We start from the raw sequence: 18863 nt of genomic DNA, 5'->3' as shown, positions 1-18863 counted from the left end.
TTTTTCCAATCAGTGCCTAGTTAGTGATCACACTCTTTTCTCACAGCTGTCTGACAGCATGCAGTCCTCAGACACAAGGAGAGGAAAACTGCAGCATCAACCCCTTCTTCCCGCCTCTGCCCTTTTTCAATTTACTGTGCTACTGCATAGGAATCTTTGTAGACTGAGAAGGTTTCATGGAAAGGAGAACTGCTGGAAGGTGCAGAAATACTCACACATAGTATTTGTTACAATATCAAAACTTTAGTTGAAACATCCACAGAATATGCGCTTCAAGGTCTATGTACCCCTTTTTCTATGGGAGGTAATTGTTCCAAAAATAAAATGAAAACTCGTGAAAATAAAAAATAACGTAAAATTACTTAAAGGGAGTCTGTTACCTCCATATGGCCATATACAGTGCTTACATGGCTCTGTAGCACACCTATACAGGATTGTAACGGTACCTTTGTCTTTGTCTTTAGACTTGCACCAGCAGGAAAAAAAAGTTTAATTCATATGCAAATGAGCACTCGCAAGTGCCCAGGGGCGGCGTTCAGTGTGTAGGTGCCCAGGCTGCTCTGCCTTCTTTTCACTTTACTCCTCCCCTGCCTCTTCCTTTGCCCGCCCTCCAGTGCGGACCTATCGATGAGGCAAGAGACTTGGAGGGCGGGCAAAGGCAGAGGCTGGGGAGAAGTAAAGTGAAACGAAGGCAGAGCAGCCTGGGTACTGAACTCCTCCCCTGGGCACTTGCGGGTGCTCATTTGCATATGAATGAAACTTTGTTTTTCCTGCTGGTGCAAGTCTAAAGAAAAGAACAAAGGTACCGTTACAATCCTGCATGGGATTTCAGCATGGGTAATGTGACAAAAATAAAATAAACCTTTTGTTATTTAATTTTCATTTTTGTCATTTCATTTTCATTACCCATACTGGTATTTTCATTTTACATTTTTCATTTTCAAGTTGTGAAATATTCAAATAGATGTTAATTAGTATTAGTGGGCAGGGCTCAACATGCAGGTATATGTTAATCAGCCCCAGACTGAACAGCCACCCTTCAATGCCCATTGACTATGGTCACGCTTTAATTGATGTTATTTTTGCCAGGGCTGCTGTCTCTAGTGGCTTGCTTCTTTCATGTTTTGCTCTCCCCTTCCTGAAACATGTGGCCCCGCACTCTGCCATAGATATCTATTCACCTCCACGCCACATGCCCAGCTGCTCTTCATTTTGTCGGTAAGTTTGAAGTTCTAACCTTACTTAGGATGGGTTTACATCACCGTTATGGATTTTTTTCCGTTATAACGGAAAATAACGGAATCCATAAGATGGAAGTCAAAACGGAAGCCTTTAAGAGGCATTCCGTTTTGATCCGTCATAATAGAAGTCTATGGAAATCATAATGGATCCGTCTGGTTCCCTTTATGAATCCATAACGGTGATGTGAACCCACCCTAAGTGATCAGTGGCTGGGGGTGGTGATGAATAGGTGGGCAGCATCAGGAGAGGTTTTCACACATGAGTGGCAATAGATATGTCAAAAAGGTAATTGCATTTTCACTTTATTTTATCCATTTTATTCTTGGCCACATTTACCTCCCATTTTCTTCAGCTCTGTGCAGAGATATCTGTGCTGATCTGAATAAATGTAATTCCGTCATCCTGATCTAAGGCACACATTGATGTCATAGGACAGAGATAATGCACAGTACACAGTGATGTAATAATAGTGGAATAATGTTCAGTCACATTAGTGGAATAATGTGCAGTCACAGTATAGGAATAGTGCACACATTGATGTCACAATAATCTATTACAACACTGGAATTATACAGTAATGTCACACGAATGTATAATCCACATATGATGTCACAGCACAAAGAAAATCGAGAAAGTAATGGAGTGTACAAGGGATAATGTAAACAGCAGAACTACCGGTAATCATGAGATTGCATAGAAATGGACCCTCATAGTTGCTGGGCCCCATAACAGCTGATATGCCTGCTACCTATGCCCAAGGCAGATTAATATTAGAGATGAATGAATGGCTTCCAAATGGACAGAATTTCCCAACTACTTTGGTTTCTAGAGAACTCGACTTTTGTCAGGATTCTTCCTACACAAATCGTTCAAAATGGTGTCCATAATTTTACATATCAGAATACTGGGAAGATGAGAATATGAAGAATGAGGATCATATAACCCTGCCCGTCGGGTGTGCCCATAATGCCTTGCAGTCAGCTTCAGGGCCTATTCTGATATGTCCATGGACATATCGTAGTGGCAGCCATTTTAGACTCCTTGCGCTAGTGTGCACTGTGCAACGTTTAAAAGATATACTAGTTATTTTATTATTAATTGAACCCCTTTAGTAACCACCAATACTCCTTTTTAGGCAGTCACTAAGGGGCCTTAAGCTGCACCTCTGCCTTTTTAAGGTGGAACAGTATAAGCAATGCATGGGTCTCCTGTGCAGCGGAGAGTGGAGGCTGGGCTCTGCCATTTAACCGCTTACATGCCCCGGACAATAGCGCCCACAGCATGTAAGTGGTTACAGAAGGAGCAGAGTCTCTGTCTCCCATTGGCAACCCACGAATGAGATGCCCCAGGATGCCCCAGGCCTGCCTCCAAAGGGTCCAAGCAGGCTGTGCCTCTCCGGTAGATGTCAGTATAGCAGAGACATTGAAATATATTGCACTACAGGAATAGTGCAATGTATTTAAGAAGCAATCAAAAGATAGCCTATTATAGGTATCTTGTGGGACTAATAAATGTTTAAAAAAAGAGTGAAAATGTAATTAGGGCTGCAGCTAACAATTATTTGAATTATTTTAATTGATTAATCGGGAAAAACACCAAAATTTTGTTCAAAGGCCATATTAAAACAAATTGTGGATGGCACTGTTATGGGGGATCTGTGGATGACACTATTATGGGGGATCTGTGGATGGCACTATTATGGGGGATCTGTGGATGGAGCTGTTATGGGGGGGCCTGTGGATGGCACTGTTATGGGGGATCTGTGGATGGCACTGTTATGGGGGATCTGTGGATGGCACTGTTATGGAGGGGATCTGTGGATGGCACTGTTATGGGGGATCTATGGATGGCACTGTTATGGAGGGGATCTGTGGATGGCACTGTTATGGAGGGGATCTGTGGATGGCACTGTTATGGAGGGGATCTGTGGATAGCACTGTTATAGAGGGGATCTGTGGATGGCACTGTTATAGAGGGGATCTGTGGATGGCACTGTTATGGGGAGGGGGATCTCTGCACTGTTATGGGAGGGGGATCTGTGGATGGCACTGTTATGGGAGGGGGATCTGTAGATGGCACTGTTATTGGGAGGGGGCTCTGTGAATGGCACTGGTATGGGGAGGGGGAATCTGTGGATGAAACTGATATGGGGGGAATCTATAGATGACACTATATAGCATCTTATGCTATATGTGTCATCCACAGATCTCCCCCATAACAGTGTCATCCACAGATCCCCCTCCCCATAACAGTGCACAGATCCCCCTCCCCATAACAGTGCACAGATCCCCTTCCCCATAACAATGCACAGATCCACTTTCCAATAACAGTGCCACCCACAGATCCCCCTCCACATAGCAGTGCACAGATCCCTCTCCACATAGCAGTGCCATCCACAGATCCCCCTTACCCACACTTCACGATTATCATGTAATTTATCCCGATTAGTAAACAGCTTAAAAAAACTAAATAAAATATGACAGAATTGCTGCTTTTTGCTTATTTGCCACAAAAAGAGAAGAAAAAGTGATCAAGTGATCATGTACCCCAAAATGATACCAATGTAAACCACAAGTTGTCCTGCAAAAATCAAGCCCTAACGCAGCTCCGTAGAAAGCAAAGTAAAAAAAATGATGACTCTTAGGATGCGTCAATGCAAAAACATTTTCTTTCTAAAAAAAAAAAGGGGGTTTTATTGTGCAAAAGTAGAAAAACATAAAAAGCCATATGTATTTGGTATTGCTGTAACTGTACTGACTCAGAGAATAACGTTATCATGTTACTTATGCCAAAAAATGAATGTTGCAAAATTTGTAATGTAAAAACTCGGTGAGAGTAGGCTGCTTTTTCCCATCCCCCTCCCAGAAAGAGTGAAAGTTAATACAAATTAATCAGTAATGTGTAGTGATGGACGAACATCGGCTGGGACGATTCGCGAACACTATCAAATGTTCGCAAACTGCAAGTTCGTATTTTAGGCCACGAGAGTACAGGCCTAAAACATTAGGCATTCACCGGACAGAAAACATCAAGTAATTATGTGGCTGGTGGTATATTAGACGGTCAATGTGTAGCAATTTTACTGCAGGCCAGTGGAGTACAGGCCCCAAACATTAGGCATTCACTGGACAGAAAACATCAAGTGATTATGTGGCTGGAGGTATATTAGACGGTCAGTGGATAACATATTTACTGCAGTCCAGTTGAGTACAGGCCCCAAACATTAGGCATTCACCGGACAGAAAACATCAAGTGATTATGTGGCTGAGGGTATATTAGACTGTCATTGGATATCAATTTTATTGTAGGCCAGTGGCCTACAGGCCCCAAAAAATATTCATTCACCATAAAGAAAAGAACCAGTAATTATGTGGCTGTAGGTATATTAGTCGGTCAATTGATATAAATTTTACTGCAGGTCACTGGACTACAGGCCCCAAAAATTATTCCTTCACCGTACAGAAAAGAACAAGTGATTATGTGGCTGGAGGTACATTAGGCGGTCACCGTATAACAATTTTACTGTTGGCCAGTTACATTATGGGCCCCAAAAATTATGCATTCAACGTACAGAAAAGATCGAGTTATTATGTGGCTGGAGATTCATTAGACGGTCACCGTATAACAATTTTACTGTTGGCCAGTTAGATTACAGGCCCCAAAATTTATGCATTCACCGTACAGAAAAGATCAAGTGATTATGTGGCTAGAGGTATATTAGACGGTCATTGGATATCAATTTTATTGCAGGCCATCGGAGTACAGGCCCCAAACATTAGGCATTCACCGGACAGAAAACATCAAGTGATTATGTGGCTGAGGTGTATTAGACTGTCATTGGATATCAATTTTACTGAAGGCCAGTACAAATACATGTGAAATACATATGTTTAAAAGAATTCAAAAATATAAAATTGGATTAAAAACATGGCTAACTAAATCCCACCTCTTGAAAACAAAAAACAATGGTAATAGGTGAAATTCAATTAAACGTGGTCGTCACAGGTGTTAAATTCCCCCGAGATCCATGCCTCATTCATTTTTAGAAATGTGAGGTAGTCCACACTACCTGAGCTAGGCGAGTGCACTTATCGGTCACGATCCCCCCTGCTGCGCTGAACGTCCTTTCAGGCAAGAAACTCGACGAGGGGCAAGCCAAGAGTTCCATGGCAAATTGTGCCAGCTCTGGCCACAGGTCAAGCCTGCACACCCAGTAGTAAAGGAGTTCCTCGCTTCTCAGAGCGTCCACATCGGCCGTTAACATGATGTAGTCGGATACCTGTCGGTCTAGGCGTTCCCTGAGGCTGGATCCAGAGGGCGGCTGTCGATGGGTTGGCTGCAAGAATGACCTCATATCCAAAGTGACCAACATTTCTTCAAACTTCCCTCTTCTTGCATGCTCTGTAGAATTGATACTGTTTCTCTGTGGGTGGAAATTCCTCTGCCAGTACCCACAACAGCAGAATGCAGCATCTCTCGAAGCAAGGCCTGAAAATACTGCATTCTGACAGCCCTCTGTGATGCTGGTAACATGTCCGCCATTTTGTGTTTGTACCGGGGGTCTAAGTAGGTTGCCACCCAGTACTGGTCCTTGCCGTTTATGCTTTTTATACGGGGGTCCCTCTTCAAACACTGGGGCATGAAGGCCCCAATTTGCACTAAATTGAAAGCAGTGGAGCGGCCTGGCTCCTGCTCATCGCCCAGGAGAAGGTCTCCTTGGTCTCCTCCCCCTATCCACGGACAAGACCAGAGATTCCTGAAAAGTTTAAAGTCCTCCTCAAAGCCTGCTCTTCTTGCCCCTCCTTCTCCCCCCAGCTACCATTCTCCTCTGACTCCTCTTCAGATTCCTACTGAATTGTCTTAGATGGAGTAGCCCCCCTGGGAATTCATTCAGCATTGCGACTTCCTTATCTTCCAGCTCCTGCTCCTCAACGGCTTGATTAATGACACAACACAATGCACGCTTCAGAAAGTTTGGTGATCTCATCAAATGGTTGCAGAAGTCTGCATGTGTCGCGCATGAGCAGCCACTGGCGTGGTGAAATAAAACCAAGCTCCCCAGAACCTGTCCTGCTTCAGAGTTCGTACAGGTAGTCGTTAACGGCACATTTCTGCTGGAGCAGCCTATCCAGCATATACAAGGTGGAGTTCCAGTGCCTCGGGCAGTCACAAATCAGATGTCCGATGGGCAAGTGGTGTCACCGCTCAACGTCAGCAAGGCGAGCCATGGCCGTGTAAAATCTTGTAAAATGGCCAGAGATTTTGCTGGCCTGCCGCAAGACGTCCTGGACCCTGGGGTATTTGGCAACGAATTGCTGTACGACTAAGTTCAGGACGTGTGCCATGCACGGCACGTGTGTCATTTTGCCCTGTTTCAGCTCACTCAGCAGATTGGCACCGTTTTCGCACACCACTTTTCCAACTGTCAAATTGAGCGGGGATAGCCACTGGGAGGCCTATGACCGCAGAGCTGAATGGAGTGCAGGACCGGTGTGGCTCTTGGCTTCCAGGCACAACAGCCACAGCACAGCATGGCAACGTCTCACCTGGCATGTCGAATAGGTTCTGCGGAGCTGGGGGGGAGGGGGTGCAGCAGAAGAGGCGGTAGCAGTGGAAAAGGAGGAGTCAGCCGAGGAGGAAACGGAGGATGCAGTAGGAGGAGGAGAAGAAGAGGCAGGCCTGCATGCAATCCGTGGCAGTAACACCAAATCCACACAGGTGTCACGGATTGCATGCTTAACGGCCGTCAGAAGGTTCGCCCAGTGGGCAGTAAAAGTTATGTACCTTCCCTGTCCGTGTTTGCTAGACCACATGTCTGTGGTCAGATGGATCTTGGCACTGACACTGTGTGCCAGAGATACATTCACTTGCCGCTGAACATGGCCATATAGCTCTGGGATGCCCTTCTAGGAGAAATATTTCCTTCCGGGGACCTTCCTTTGCGGTGTGCCAGTGGCCACAAATTTTCTGAAGGCCTCCAAGTCCACCAGTTTATATGGCAGTAGTTGGCGGGCTAGCAGTTCCGACAAGCCAGCGGTCAGCCGTTGGGCAAGAGGGTTATCCGGCATCATCAACTTTTTACATTCGAACATTTGGGCCACGGAAGCCTGCCTTTTTCCAGATGAACGCGACAACGGCACAGTGGAAGTTGGAGTAGAGAAGAAGGAGAAGAGGCAGGACGTGGAGAGCCGGGAGTGTGGCTTTGTGGGTTCTGACGGTGCTGCTCCCACTGGGCTCGGTGATGGGGGGCCAGGTGCCTTCTTAAGGCGGTGGTCCCTAGGTGAGTGTTGGGCTTACCGCGACTTATGCATTGACAGCACAGGCTGCAGATGGCAACACTATTGTCAGCAGCTGATACGTAAAAAATAAATAAAAAATCACACTGTGGAGCCATGTGCCGGCATCCTGAGAGCGCAAGATGTGACCGTGCATGGTGGATGGCTTGCTCCAGATACATTTGCAGTTTGCTTTTTGCCTCCTGTGCACTGCGAGTTCTGCCTCCTTCTCCTCACTATGTGCTGCCTCATCTCTCCCTCTGAACTCCCCTCATCTTCCTCTCTTGTGGGCACCCACGTGACATCCATCGACACGTCATCATCGTCACCTTCACCACCACTAACATTAGATATCTCGGAGTAGGCAGCAACAGCGGGGACCACCCTCCTTAGGCTGATCGAGGTACTGTCATCAGTACCTCATCTTCGTCATCCGATGCCAAGAATAGCTGCGCATCGATAAGGTCTGGGAATGGATGAGAAAATAATCCCTATGACTCGAGTGGAGGGGTTATGGTGGTGGTAGTGTCTTTGGGGGTGCACATACAGAGGATGAGGAGGGTGCAGAAGCGGAAGGCTGAGTGAACCACTCAACCAACTCTGGTGCGTCTTTTGACGTAATCACACACACCTTCTCCAACTTCCCACTTAGGCTCCGGCCTGGTGCACCTGCCTGACCCCAACCACCCCTGCGGAATAGCCTGCCTCTTCCTCTGCCTGTCATTTTCAAAATGACCCTGTGACAAAGTCCCTATAGAAGAGCAGTATTTGTTGAAGCAGGTATATAGAACCCCTTAATGATTATTTGCTGGAAGCAGGTATATCAAACCCCTTAATCAGTTTATTTTGGGGCAACAGGTATACCACACCAGTTGCAATTAGTTGTTCCAATAGCGTTTGTCCCTCTGTATAGCTGTGGTATCGCTGCAGAACCGCACACAATTGCTGCACAATACAAATGCTCTATATAGAAATTATATTATAGGTATATCACACCCCTGCCTCAAACAGTTTTTTTGGGGGGCAACTGGTATATCACACCAGTTGCAATTAGTTGTTTTAATAGCATTTGTTCCTCTGTATAGCTTCGATATCTCAGCAGAACCGCACACAACTGCTTCACAATACAAATGCACTATATAGAAATTATATTATAGGTACGTATATCACACCCCAGGCCTCAATTAGTTTTTTTGAGGGGCAACTGGTATATCACACCACTTTCAATTAGTTGTTCCAATAGCGTTTCTCCCTCTGTATAGCTGCGGTATCTCAGCAGAACCGCACACAACTGCTGCACAATACAGATGCACTATATAGAAATTATATTATAGGTATATCACACCCCAACCGCAATCAATTTTTTTTGGAGGCAACTGGTATATTACACCAGTTGCAATTAGTTGTTCCAATAGCATTTGTCCCTATATATAGCTGCGGTAGCTCAGCAGAACCGCATACAAATGCTGCACAATACAAATGCATTATATAGAAATTATAATATAGGTATAACACACCCATGCCTCAATCAGATTTTTTGGGGGGCAACTGGTGTAGCACACCAGTTGTAATTAGTTGTTCCAATAGCGTTTGTCCCTCTGTGTAGCTGCAGTATCTCAGCAGAACCACACACAACTGCTGCACAATACAAATGCACTATATAGAAATCATATTATACAAACCGGATTCCAAAAAAGTTGGGACACTATACAAATCGTGAATAAAAACTGAATGCAATGATGTGGAGGTGCCAACTTCTAATATTTTATTCAGCATAGAACATAAATCACGGAACAAAAGTTTAAACTGAGAAAATGTACCATTTTAAGGGAAAAATATGTTTAGAATTTCATGGTGTCAACAAATCCCCAAAAAGTTGGGACAAGGCCATTTTCACCACTGTGTGGCATCTCCCCTTCTTCTTACAACACTCAACAGACGTCTGGGGACCGAGGAGACCAGTTTCTCAAGTTTAGAAATAGGAATGCTCTCCCATTCTTGTCTAATACAGGCCTCTAACTGTTCAATCGTCTTGGGCCTTCTTTGTTGCACCTTCCTCTTTATGATGCGCCAAATGTTCTCTATAGGTGAAAGATCTGGACTGCAGACTGGCCATTTCAGTACCCGGATCCTTCTCCTACGCAGCCATGATGTTGTGATTGATGCAGAATGTGGTCTGGCATTATCTTGTTGAAAAATGCAGGGTCTTCCCTGAAAGATATGACGTCTGGATAGGAGCATATGTTGTTCTAGAACCTGAATATATTTTTCTGCATTGATGGTGCCTTTCCAGACATGCAAGCTGCCCATGCCACACGCACTCATGCAACCCCATACCATCAGAGATGCAGGCTTCTGAACTGAGCGTTGATAACAACTTGGGTTGTCCTTGTCCTCTTTGGTCCGGATGACATGGCGTCCCAGATTTCCAAAAAGAACTTCGAATCGTGAGTCGTCTGACCACAGAACAGTCTTCCATTTTGCCACACTCCATTTTAAATGATCCCTGGCCCAGTGAAAACGCCTGAGCTTGTGGATCTTGCTTAGAAATGGCTTCTTCTTTGCACTGTAGAGTTTCAGCTGGCAACGGCGGATGGCACGGTGGATTGTGTTCACTGACAATGGTTTCTGGAAGTATTCCTGAGCCCATTCTGTGATTTCCTTTACAGTAGCATTCCTGTTTGTGGTGCAGTGTCGTTTAAGGGCCCGGAGATCATGGGCATCCAGTATGGTTTTACGGCCTTGACCCTTACGCACAGAGATTGTTCCAGATTCTCTGAATCTTCGAATGATGTTATGCACAGTTGATGATGATAGATGCAAAGTCTTTGCAATTTTTCGTTGGGTAACACCTTTCTGATATTGTTCCACTATCTTTCTGCGCAACATTGTGGGAATTGGTGATCCTCTACCCATCTTGGCTTCTGAGAGACACTGCCACTCTGAGAAGCTCTTTTTATACCCAATCATGTTGCCAATTGACCTAATTAGTGTTAATTGGTCTTCCAGCTCTTCGTTATGCTCAAATTTACTTTTTCCAGCCTCTTATTGCTACTTATCCCAACTTTTTGGGGATTTGTTGACACCGTGAAAATTTGAATCAACGTATTTTTCCTTTAAAATGATACATTTACTCGGATTAAACGTTTGATCTGTCATCTACGTTCTATTACAAATAAAATATTGACATTTGCCATCTCCACATCATTGCATTCAGTTTTTATTCACAATTTGTTTAGTGTCCCAACTTTTTTGGAATCCGGTTTGTAAGTATATCACACCCCTGCCTAAATCAGTTTTTTGGGGGGGCAACTAATATATCACACCAGTTGCAATTAGTTGTTCCAGTAGCGTTTGTCCCTCTGTATAGCTGTGGTATCGCTGCAGAACTGCACACAATTGCTGCACGATACAAATGCACTATATAGAATTAATATGATAGGTATATCACACCCCTGCCTCAATCATTTTTTTTGGGGGGGCAACTGGTATATCAAACCAGTTGCAATGAGTTGTTCAAATAGCGTCTGTCCCTCTGTATGGCTGCGGTATTGCTGCAAAACCGCACACAATTGCTGCACAATACAAATGCACTATATAGAAATTATATTATAGGTATATCACACCCCTGCCTCAATCAGTTTTTTGGGGGGGCAACTGGTATATCACACCAGTTGCAATTAGTTGTTTCAATAACGTTTGTTCCTCTGTATAGCTTCGATATCTCAGCAATACCGCACACAACTGCTTCACAATACAAATGCACTATATAGAAATTATATTATAGGTATGTATATCACACCCCAGGCCTCAATTAGTTTTTTTGAGGGGCAACTGGTATATCACACCAGTTTCAATTAGTTGTTCCAATAGCATTTGTCCCTCTGTATAGCTGCGGTATCTCAGCAGAACCGCACACAACTGCTGCACAATACAAATGCACTATATAGAAATTATATTATAGGTATATCACACCCCAACCTCAATCAAATTTTTTGGGAGGCAACTGGTATATTACACCAGTTGCAATTAGTTGTTCCAATAGCATTTGTCCCTATATATAGCTGCGGTAGCTCAGCAGAACCGCATACAAATGCTGCACAATACAAATGCATTATATAGAAATTATAATATAGGTATAACACACCCATGCCTCAATCAGATTTTTGGGGGGGGCAACTGGTGTAGCACACCAGTTGTAATTAGTTGTTCCAATAGCGTTTGTCCCTCTGTGTAGCTGCAGTATCTCAGCAGAACCACACACAACTGCTGCACAATACAAATGCTTTATATAGAAATGATATTATAAGCATATCACACCCCTGCCTAAATCAGTTTTTGGGGGGGGGGCAACTGATATATCACACCAGTTGCAATTAGTTGTTCCAGTAGCGTTTGTCCCTCTGTATAGCTGTGGTATCGCTGCAGAACTGCACACAATTGCTGCACAATACAAATGCACTATATAGAATTAATATGATAGGTATATCACACCCCTGCCTCAATCAGTTTTTTGAGGGGGGCAACTGGTATATCGCACCAGTTGTAAATAGTTGTTCCAATAGCGTTTGTCCCTCTGTATAGCTGCACAATACAAATGCACTATAATATACTTTCTATGTTAGATTGTATATTATAAGTATATCACACCCCTCAGTATGTCACACCTATCGATAGCACACCTATACCAGTCCTTAAAAGGACTTCTGTGGCCCTATTAGCTAGTGTTTGGTGTCCCTAACAGTCTGTCCCTACTCCACACAGCAACCTCTCCCTACACTGTCAAAAGACTGAATGTAAAATGGTGGCCAGATCGGGTTTATTTATAGAGTAGGGGGTGTGTCCATGTGCTGAAACATCTCAATTGACTGTCCTGTCCCACCTCATGGATGTGTCATGGGTCAAAGTTTGGCGCAATGCATAAGAACTTGGTATATATCGTGAAAAACAGCGGCTACACCCACAGATCGGTAATGGATATGAGGTGCTCACCTCTAAAAAGCCTCACCTCAGGCCTAGGTAGACAGAGTATATAGATAGAATTTAAGAGGGGCACTCTCTACAGAGGGGATCACACACGAACCGTGAAAAAGAATATCAATTATAATTTCTACATTGCAAAATACAAACAGTAATGGGCAATCCCTAAAATGTTAAAATGTTTACACATACAATAAAACCACATCAATCAATGTCAAAATAAATTCCTAAAATTGACTGTTCTGTGAAGGGAAAAATGGTAAATAGTCCACCTTATGTGTGGCTATATATATATATATATATATATATATATATATATATATCTCCTTTTCAGGGATAGTAGGTCCTTAGTTGCAGATATAGCACTATATCTTCAGAGATGATGTTCAATTTCTTGATTCTATTAAAGTACCCTAGTGCCGTTCATGGATATGAATATGCAGTCTAAGCAGCCCAGTGTATCGTTATCCGGTTATGTTTCAATACTGTAGGTCAATTCGACCCCAATTTTCCCTGGGTCCGTTGCTCTGATGCGCTGTGTATATATCAGCCAGCCGGCTGTGAAGTGCGCTAGTTGTGTCCAGAGCTAGACATAGGTTTTGTTTACCGGTTTCTCAGGTGTACCCCTCGCCCGCCTCCTGATGCTCGGCGTCTCTTACCGGCCTCCCGCTCCACCGCGTCCTCCGTTGCCCTGCTTCTCACACTTCACGCAGCGTTCCACGTGGTGACGAAGCTGGCGTCGGCACGACGTATCACGTGACGGAGCTCTCCCTGCTGGTCAGCTGGTTTTACTTGCTGGAGGTTTTAATCGGGCTTGGGTTATTTCTTAGACAGGCCTGTCATATTATAAGTCGAATTTCCTTTATATTAACATCGAGTATTTGCGCTCACTTCCTGGGACCATATGCGTTTCGAGGACAACCCCTTCCTCAGTGGATATCTGTCACGGCTGTAAGTGAGCAACACACAGCAAATAGCAACTGACCGGACCCAAACTAGGGAGGATAAAGGGTGACCCCTGTCAGACCCTAAAAGCTCTCCCTAAGCTGCTATGCACATGTCCAGATCCATATGGTGGATCGAGACATGCCCGCGTACCTCAGGCTGATGACCACTGAAACCCCTACAATAGTGGAAGGGGCACGGCCACCGGGGTCGGAACCGGGGTCGCCTCGGATCCAGTCAGCAAAGAAACAGAAACACACAATGTCTGAACACTTATCTGAAGGAGCTGCGGCTGCAGTGAAAACAGATCCAAAGTCAGCAGACAATATCCGAAGTACTTGCTTCAGCAGAACACAGATCCAGTGAAAAGATATCACACAGGTGAAGCTACTCAAGCGAGAGATACAGCTCAAATGAAAAGTATAATCCGCACCTCTACAAAGGAGGAGGGTTGATTTAAAGGCAGCGAAATCAAACACAGGAGAGACAGCTGGGAGGAAGGAAACCGAAAGTAAAGACCTCATCACAGGGGCGGAGAAACAGGGCAGAGGGAACTCCTCCAAGCTCTAGTAGTGACATCATCACAGGGGTGGAGAAACAGAGCTGTGAGAACGTCTCAAAGCTCTGGTAGTGACAGTACCCCTCCCTCTACGGGTGGACTCCGGACACCCAGGACCCACCTTCTCAGGATGAGCCCTATGAAATGCCCTGATGAGGCGAGTGGCTTTAATGTCCGACACCGGAACCCACATCCTCTCCTCAGGACCATAACCCTTCCAATGAACGAGGTACTGAAGAGAACCGCGGACAATGCGAGAGTCCACAATTCTGGAAACCTCAAACTCCAGATTGCCATCAACCAAAATCGGAGGAGGAGCCAAAGAGGAGGGTACCGTGGGCTGGACATATGGTTTTAAAAGAGCCCTGTGAAATACATTATGTATCTTCCAAACCCGTGGATGATCAAGACGGAAGGCAACAGGATTGATGACTGACAAGATTTTATAAGGCCCGATAAACTTGGGACCCAATTTCAAGGAGGGAACCTTCAGTTTAATATTTCTTGTAGACAACCACACCAGATCACCCACATTCAGGTCCGGACCAGGCACACGTCTCTTATCAGCCACACGCTTATATTTCTCACTCATCTTTCTAAGATTACTGTGAATCTTTTGCCAAATGGTAGACAAAGACGAGGAAAATCTCTCCTCCTCAGGCAATCCAGAGGGAGCCCCTCCCGAGAATGTCCCAAACTGCAGATGGAACCCATATGCACCAAAGAATGGGGACTTATCAGAAGATTCCTGACGACGGTTGTTCAGAGCAAACTCAGCAAGAGGGAGAAATGAACACCAATCCTCCTGGTTCTCTGCCACAAAACAGCGCAAATATGTCTCCAGATTCTGGTTGACGCGTTCAGTCTGACCATTCGACTGCGGGTGAAAAGCAGAAGAGAAGGACAGCCGAACCCCCAGGCGAGAACAGAAGGCCTTCCAGAATCTGGACACAAACTGCGTGCCTCTATCGGAAACAATATCCGAGGGAATGCCATGCAATTTAATAATATGGTCGACAAAAGCTTGCGCCAACGTTTTAGCACTGGGTAAACCAGGGAAGGGTACGAAATGAGCCATCTTGCTAAAACGGTCCACCACCACGAGGATCACCGACTTCCCTGAGGAACAAGGAAGATCCGTGATAAAGTCCATGGAGAGGTGTGTCCAAGGACGGGAAGGTACGGGTAACGGGAGAAGGGGACCTGAAGGCCGTGAACGAGGGACCTTAGCGTGAGCGCACGTCTCACAAGCAGCCACAAATCCCTCCACCGACTTACGAAGAGCCGGCCACCAAAATCTCCGAGCAATGAGATCTACCGTGGCTCTTCTCCCGGGGTGACCAGCAAGAACAGTATCATGATGCTCCTTGAAGAGTTTGTGACGTAACTCAGGAGGCACAAACAACTTCCCAGGAGGACAACGGGCAGGTACCTCAGTCTGGGCAGCCTGGACCTCGGCCTCCAAATCAGAATACAGAGCAGAAACAACCACCCCCTCCGCCAAAATGGGACCCGGGTCCTCAGAGTTTCCTCCTCCCGGAAAACAGCGAGAGAGAGCAACAGCCTTCACATTTTTGATCCCAGGGCGGAATGTAACGACAAAATTGAATCTGGAGAAGAACAGAGACCATCTGGCCTGTCTCGGATTCATACACCTGGCCGACTCCAAGTACGCCAGATTCTTATGGTCGGTAAAAACTGTGACAGGGTGCCTGGCCCCCTCCAACCAATGGCGCCATTCCTCGAAAGCCAACTTGATGGCCAACAACTCTCTATCTCCCACATCATAGTTTCTCTCTGCCGGGGAGAGTTTTTTAGAGAAAAAGGCACAGGGTCGCCACTTGGCAGGAGAAGGGCCCTGGGACAAAACCGCACCCACACCCACCTCGGAGGCATCCACCTCAACGATAAAAGGTAAGGAAACATCGGGATGCACCAAGACGGGAGCAGACGCAAAACTCTCTTTAATCTTAGAAAATGCTGCAAGCGCCTCCTCCGACCAAGAGGAAAAATCCGCCCCCTTTTTTGTCATGTCAGTGAGGGGTTTGACAACAGAGGAATAATTCAAAATTAACTTTCTCTAATAGTTCGCAAAACCCAGAAAGCGCATCAATGCCTTCTGATTCTCAGGAAGCTCCCACTCCAGCACAGCACGGACCTTCTCCGGATCCATGCGAAAACCAGAAGCAGAGAGGAGAAAACACAGAAATTGAATCTCCGATACCATAAAAACACATTTCTCCAGCTTGGCGTACAATTTATTCTCTCGCAGAATCCGCAGAACCTGAATAAGATGATCCTGATGGGTCTGAACATCAGGGGAAAAAAAACTAAATATCATCAAGATACACCAATACAAATTTCCCCATTAAATGGTAGAAAATACTGTTAACAAAATGCTGAAAGACGGCCGGAGCATTCATCAGGCCAAAAGGCATAACGAGATTCTCAAAATGCCCGTTAGGGGTATTAAAGGCCGTATTCCATTCATCCCCCTCTCTGACCCTGACCAGGTTGTACGCGCCTCTCAAATCCAATTTGGAAAAAACCTTGGCCCCAACAATTTGGTTGAAGAGGTCCGGGATCAGAGGAAGGGGATAGGGATCGCGAATCGTGATACGGTTCAGCTCCCTAAAATCTAGGCAAGGTCTCAGAGAGCCATCTTTCTTTTTAACAAAAAAAAAAAACAGCGGCAACAGGTGATTTTGAGGGACGAATATGCCCCTTATCGCGACTCTCAGAGATATAAGTTTGCATTGCGATTATTTCCGGTTGTGAGAGGTTGTAGAGGCGTGCTTTTGGCAGCTTGGCGCCGGGAATGAGGTTAATGGGACAGTCAAACTCCCGGTGAGGAGGTAGCTCCTGAGCACCGCTCTCGGAAAACACGTCAGAGAAATCAGAGAGAAATGATGGCACCGTTTTAGTAGACATCTCTGCAAAAATCGCTGTGAGACAATTCTCTCTACAAAACTCACTCCACTCACTTATTTGCCTTCCTTGCCAATCAATAGTGGGGTTATGTCTAGTGAGCCAGGGTAACCCCAAAACTAGAGGAGAAGGCAATCCGTTAAGGACAAAACAAGATATATCCTCCACATGAGTGTCACCTACCGCTAACCGGATATTGTGAACAATGCCCTTCAGGGATCTCTGTGAGAGTGGAGCAGAGTCAATAGCAAAAACAGGTATAGGCTACATTCACACGTCAGTATTTTTCTATATCCCGAATTTTGGTCCGTTTTTTGCGGATCCGTTGTTCCTGAAAATGTTTCCGTATGTCATCCGTTTTTTGCGGATCCGCAAAAAACTGAAACATGTATACATTTCACAAAGCAAATAAAGTTGTTTGGATTTCTTTGAAAAAAAAAAGTTAATAAGTGATTTCTGTGGGCAGGATTTAATTTCCAGGAACGGATTCCGCATAAAACGGATGACATACGTAATGACATACGAATGTCATCCGTTTTTTGCGGAACCATTGACTTTGTATTGTACCAGGATCCGATTTTTGCGAAAAAGAATAGGACAACTTTTATATTTAATCGGACATGCGGAACGGAACAACGGAAACGGACAGCACACATTGTGTTGTCTGATTTTTTTCAGGACCCATTGAAAATGAATGGGTCCAGATCTGGTCCTGATCTGTTCCGCAAAAAACAGAACAGATCAGGAAAGAAACAACGGACGTGTGAATGGACCCTTATCCTTTTCTAATGTGCAAACCTGAAAACCATGCATGGCTACAAATTGAGTATCAATAAGATTGACGGCCGCTCCACTATCGACAAAAATTTCACAAGAAATGACTTTGCTCCCTAGCGCTACCCTGGCAGAAAGGAGAAAACGGGAACTGCAGGTCAAAGGAAAAGCATCAATTTCTACATCAACTTTGCCCAAAGTAGCAGATGAAGCAGAGTTTGATGATTTACCTTTTGAGGTTTTTCTCTTATTATAACTCTTAGTACAGTTCAAGAATTTCCTAGACGGACAAACATTTGCCAAATGACCTATGCCCCCACAACAAAAACACACCATTCTCTGAGGACTAAATCCTCTTTTATCAGGGGCAAGTCGACCTAGCTGCATGGGCTCCTCCACAGAGGGAACCGAGAGAGGATGAGGCCCCTGCACACTGAATGAGTCCGCACCACTGTCCCTAGACTGAAAATGACTGGACAGAGAGGTCTCGTTTCTTTCTCTTAGACGCCTGTCAAGGCGTACTGCCAATGACATGGCAGACTCTAAGGACGTTGGTCTCTCATGGAAAGGAAACGCATCTTTCAATCTCTCTGAGAGACCATAAGAGAACTGACTCCGGAGTGCAGCATCATTCCAACCTGAATCAGCTGCCCATCTCCAAAATTCAGAACAATAAAGCTCCGCAGACAGTTTGTTCTGGCATAAAAAACGTAAGTTAGATTCGGTCAGAGCAACACGATCCGGGTCATCATATATCTGCCCCAGGGCCACAAAAATTCTTTCCACGGATCAAAGGGAGGGATCCCCCGATGGCAACGAAAAAGCCCAAGTCTGAGCGTTACCCCTGAGCAGGGAGATGACAATCCTCGCCCTCTGTTCCTCATTACCAGAGGAATGGGGACACAAGCAAAAATGGAGTTTGCATGCCTCTCTGAAACGAACAAAATTCTCACTGCCCCCGGAGAACGTTTCCGGAAGTGAGACCTTTGGCTCGCAACAGACTCCATGGGCCGGAGCAGAGCCCAATGCTTGAAGCTGAGTCATAGATTGACGGAGATCCGCTACCTCCAAAGAAAGACCCTGCATGCGGTCAACCAGGTCAGAAAGCGGATCCATGTCAAAAAAGGACGGTTTGGCGGATTATAATGTCACGGCTGTAA

At 45.2% G+C, this 18863-nt stretch overlaps 1 protein-coding gene across 1 annotated transcript in view; it reads left to right on the top strand.

The window, feature by feature from the left end:
• The window catches only part of KCNN1 (potassium calcium-activated channel subfamily N member 1), a 238378-nt gene that overhangs the window by 202954 nt on the left and 16561 nt on the right, over window positions 1–18863 (top strand). The gene's annotated exons all lie outside the window — the stretch shown is intronic.

The sequence above is a fragment of the Bufo gargarizans genome, chromosome 1, assembly GCF_014858855.1.
Source record: "Bufo gargarizans isolate SCDJY-AF-19 chromosome 1, ASM1485885v1, whole genome shotgun sequence".
In the NCBI taxonomy this organism is placed as follows: domain Eukaryota; kingdom Metazoa; phylum Chordata; class Amphibia; order Anura; family Bufonidae; genus Bufo; species Bufo gargarizans.
Note: the sequence above shows the minus strand (reverse complement) of the source record. Positions and strands in the feature narration are given on the sequence as shown.